We start from the raw sequence: 5,222 nt of genomic DNA on the forward strand, positions 1-5,222 counted from the left end.
GGGGGAACTGCAGCTTCAGCGCCCCTCTCCAGGCTGCTTGGCTCAGCACCGCGTGCCCACAGAGAGGGCTCTGAGTGCCCCTTCTGGCACGCGTGCCATAGGTTCGCCACCACTGTTCTAGGCCATTAAGTAACGGCCTTTTGAGTGAAGACAAATTTTGCAGAACAAATCCTTTTATTTTGATTAATATGGTTTTATTTGTCTTTTATAGTTTTTATTTTAATCTTAAAATGATTGTATTTAAAATTCCAAAGAGTTAAAGAAGCCCTGACAATTAGTAAGTCATAAGGGCTATTTGGACAATTGCTGCGCTCATGATTTTGTTCTAATGCGACCCTAGAATGTACTGCAGATACTCGCCTTTTAGGTGATCTCATAGAAGAGGAGGGCAGGTTTTCAGCCAAAAATCATGGGATGTTCCATGGCCCCTGGAGTAGTGGGGGGGGGGGTCAAAGGGAATGGTGCTTGTGAGGAAGAGCTGCAGCTTGCCCTGCAGCCTGATTGAAAGGAAGGAAAGAAACTGGACTGTGTCACTGTTTTTGAAGACATTAACAAGGTCCTTATGCAGTACTCTGTGCCTTTCCCCCCTTCTGTATGATGGAACAGCCTGGAGGGATGGGGGAGGGGAGGCAGGGAGGAGGCAAAGGGAATATTTTTGATCTGCAGTTGCACTGTGTTTGTACAACTTTTAGAGCCAGCGGTAGCCTGCCTGCCTGAGTGACGTGCTGGCTAGTTGCAAAGCCTAGAAGAGGCAGAGAAGAAAGGCATGGTCAGCCGGAGCAGTTTTTACATACAGAATTCAAGGCGCATTGAGTTTCTCCTGGCTGCTGCAACACTCCTGAACTGGTAAAAAGTTCTCGCCTTATTGGCGAGTATCTGCAGTATGTTAACTTCCCTGCCTGACTGACGCCACTACCGCCCAAGGCTGGTTGGCGGAAGGGAGGGGCGGGGGAGTCAGGGATTGTCCATGGGAGACTCCGGTCTACTATCAGTCTTTGAGAAGCAATCGCAACATAGTCATTAAAAGGTTAGTTATCATTAGAATTAATTTTTTTCATTTATTGAAGTTAGTACCTAGTAGTTAGATTTTTTAAAAAATAATGTACATTTTGAAGTATATATAATTGAAGTTTCTTTAATGCAGCTTTATTACATTACAGCTAACTTAATGCAGCCTTCCAACATGAAAAGGTTCCCCACTTCTGTGCCAGAGGATCAGCAGCTTCAGAGATTTGTACCCTCTTCCACTCAGCAACAACTCTACCTACGTTAGGGGTTGGCATCATTGGGCAGTGGTCATGGGCCTAGCTCACTCAAAGACAATTCCTGAGATCGTACCTGTGCTCACCTTTTCGAAGAAACAAATACTTCCCTTCCTTCATTAGCCTCCTCCCACTTTTTGTACCTCTCTTACACTTATAAAGTGCCCAGTTTTAGTTTCTGCATCAGTGAATTGATCCAAAAGATTTCTCCCCATCAAAATACCATCCTAATTACCACAAAATGCAGAAGATATTTATTTTTTTCCTGAAAACTTTGCTGTTTTCTTGGGAAAACAGCCAACTTTTGCAGAATTTGCTGGCAAGGATCTCTTTATCACACTATCTGAAAAAGTGACTCCACTAGATGAACATAGGGGTCATCCTTTTCTTAATGGATTACTCTGCATGGTGCGCAACAGAAGAGAGTCTGGTTCTTTTACTCTTATCACTTGGGAGTGGGTGGAAACCTGCAGATAAATAGAAAATCTCTTATCTTAAAAGCTGCACTGTCAGGAAGGAGATCCATTCCATTTCAATTCTCATTCTGCATTTACATTGCCATCATTCCATTCACTTCTCTAGAGACGTTTTTGGTTTGTAAAAATATGTCTCTGGTAATGGACAGTAGACCTCAAGGTAACTGTGAGCAAGGAAAAATGTTCCTTTCTCTCCCCCTTCACCCCCCCTTTTGTCAGAAAAATAAAGGCTTTCTGTAGCTATAATTGTTGACTGTGCTCAAGGTTGCTAGAACACAGTGCACAGGGATCCATGAGCACCCATCTGTTAAAATCAAGATAATGTCATTTTTAGAAAATAGGTTTCGAGATATCATGATTGAAGTTTAAAATATGTGCCATCCATTACAGGCAGCCAAATTAAAGCTATTGCTTTGCATCTTAACCAGTGAACCAAGAATATGCAATTGTGTATTCTACAAATAGTTAACCAGATCCTTGCTTCCAGATGAGGCAAGGTGAATTTGATTACACAGGCCTACAAAACTGAGGGTCAGAAAAGTTTTTCCCAAACTTTACGGTGGTTTGATATGAATTTGGGGTGCTGATTCCAAAAATGGCATCCGTTTTGCCCTATCACGTCTAGCTTTGGAGACACGCGCTGCTCTTCTGTTCAAAAATGCATTGTGTAAAGTTTGCTTTTGTATGTATTTTAAAAAATTAGGATTTGTTACACAATATTGCATGCATATGCCTCTCAGAATTGCAGTGTGGTATTTCCAAAACTTTAAAGAAAATAAACTTTATTTTTATTTAACAGAAGATCAAAACACTATTCAAATTCAGTCAACATCTATAGGAACTCCACACATGCACAAAAAAGGGAGAGAGAAAGTGTGTCTCTACACTCCCCTTGTGCTCCCCTTGATGTCTGTTTTCTGGCTGATGGAGTAATCAGGTTGCTTATTTTTATTATTTTATTTAGTTTGCTTTAATGAATTGTTGAAAGCACTTTGGACAGTCTTTGCGGGAACACCGAAATAGGAGATTTCAGAATAAATAGTCAATTGTATTGTAGGCTTTTTGTTGAAATTTAATGTTGAATTGGTATGATTTTACAAATTTGTGTTTCAGGTACAGTGTATTTTGGGATGATCCAGTCTCTGCCTGACTCCATCCCCTGAGGGGATTTTTGTACTAACAGTCTCCCCCTCCCCCTTGCTATTTTCTGTCAGGTGAACTTGTGTCTGCACATTGCCATTTGCTGGGGAGTCTCCAGATTATCTGCTATATAATTATATACAGTGGACTAATTTTTAGATATATTATAGACAGAGCCTGTACTAACTTACTGACTATACTTTCTTACTGATTATAAAGAAAGAAGCCAGTACTTATATGATATGAAGGAACTCCAGAGTAACTCTTTGTTATTGTTCTTCATATGAATTTAAATAAATTAAGATTAGAGATCTAGGATCTTTTGGCAAAGTATTAAAGATACTTTGCAACATGTTCTGGTTCCAGGGGCTAGGTAGAAATTCAGCTAAATGGATGAAGAACTTGGCATTCTGGTTCAAGCACAAAATACACAAATTGATTTTTTTCTCAATTCTTCAGCAGTCTATAATCTCTGTGCTTCATGCTCCAGTCTGTAAAAGTGGAACAGCTCATGAACTACTTGTGATACTTAAATCCAACAGAAAAATCTTCTCATAAACAAAAGGCATTTGTTGCTACCTAATGATATACCAGGATAATGGAAAAGAATAGTTCAATGGGAATAGATTGAAAGTTTAATTAAAAGATTACAAGACCAAAGAAATCATAGGCCCAAATGTTCATCATTACTGGAGGGAGACTGAAGAACTTGTTGAGTCAATTTTTAAGTGAAGCAGGTAGGGATGTTTAATACATCCTGATGATCTGAATGTGTACCCTCTCTGAACAACTTCAACTCTGATGTTTTCGTTAGCAAAACCTTCATGACTGTAGCAAATAAGACTTTTGACTGAAAAAGCCAACCTAGTTCCCTTAACTGACCAGGGGATTAATGTATACTGAGAGAGAGAGAGAGAGAGAGAGAGAGAGAGAGAGAGAGCCAAGCTGAGGCCAAGTATTGTATTTCAAAGTCTGAAGCACTCCTTTATACTAGGCTTAAGATTATAAAACTGGTAACTTGGTTTTGGATAGTACAATCTTATTAATACTGCAATCCTATGCATGTTTTCCTGGGAGTAAGCCTCATTAAACACAATGGGACTTACATCTGAGTAGATAAGATATGCATAGGATTGTGCTAAAAAACTCGATAAGGGTCTCAAACCATCATGTTATACAGTTCAAGAATCAGGTTGCCTACACAAAACAAAACCTTCTCTTATAAACTCACTGAGTCTATTATGAGTAGTATTCCTTGTGCATTCTTTATTTAGCAATGATGAAAACATCCAAAATGCTAACTGTGACTATCTTGCTTATATGACAAAATGCCCCATTATGGCACCTTAGAACCTGTCTCTTGCTGGGGAAGGGCTCAAGCTCAATGGTAGAATACATGTTTTGTGTGCAGAAGATCTCAGGTTCAATTCTTCACGCCTCCATAGTAGGCTGTCTGAAATCCTAGAGAGCTGCTGCCAGTCAGTGTAGACTTTACAGCTAGCCTGAGTATGTGGCACATTCATATGTTGGGCAAGGTTGTGTTAGAACCATTCTCCTAGACCAGTGGTTCTCAAATATTTTAGCACTGGGACCCACTTTTTAGATTGACTGTCTGGGACCCACTAGAAGTAATGTCATTAACATGGAAGTGATGCAATGGCCAGAAGTGTCATCATCAAGCAGGAAGTGCAGTCATTGTGATGACAGAGCCTACTGCTTTCCTGAGAATGCAGCAATGTTGGGTTATTTCTCAGCCATTTTCCTATAGCAAAGTGAATCACAAAGGAAAAAAAAAAGCCTATTTACATATAACCTTGACACAAGCAAAATTACCACACAGCGACCCCCCTTTCCAGCATTCCATCTTCTCATATTTTTCATGATGGCTGTGCTCTCTGGAAGAGATTATGGTTGGCAACTCTTTGGAAGAGATGATGGATGGAAAGACTATGGTATAAGCCTACAGCACCCGGTATTCCCAGGCAGTCTCCCATCCAAGTACTAACCAGGCCTGACCCTGCTTAGCTTCTGAGATCAGACAAGATCAGGCATGTGCAGGGAAGAGAACCCCCTACATATTCCACCTGTATCTGAGTTATGACCCTAGAACTGAATTAATCAATTTACATATGTTTGCATACTAGGATCCCTTCACCAGCACCAAGACCCTTATTACTCTGATGGCATGCCTGTACACCTTCCTGTGCACAAGAGTAAGAAGAGAAGCTCAGCACTATCCAGAAAGCCCACACTGCACTCCATGCCAGATGTTGCTTGGGAATGAAGCTGCACTGGTCCAAGGCTTCTCATTTGACCCCAGCAGTGAGGGGGAAGCAGCACTATT

The 5,222-nt window shown here is 40.7% G+C and overlaps 1 pseudogene; it reads right to left on the reverse strand.

Annotated features, from left to right (window-relative positions):
* Positions 1-4,835: 4,835 nt before the first annotated feature.
* LOC136637831 (5S ribosomal RNA) lies at positions 4,836-4,953 on the reverse strand (annotated as a pseudogene).
* Positions 4,954-5,222: the final 269 nt, after the last annotated feature.

This window comes from Tiliqua scincoides, chromosome 1, assembly GCF_035046505.1.
Source record: "Tiliqua scincoides isolate rTilSci1 chromosome 1, rTilSci1.hap2, whole genome shotgun sequence".
Classification (NCBI taxonomy): Eukaryota; Metazoa; Chordata; class Lepidosauria; order Squamata; family Scincidae; genus Tiliqua; species Tiliqua scincoides.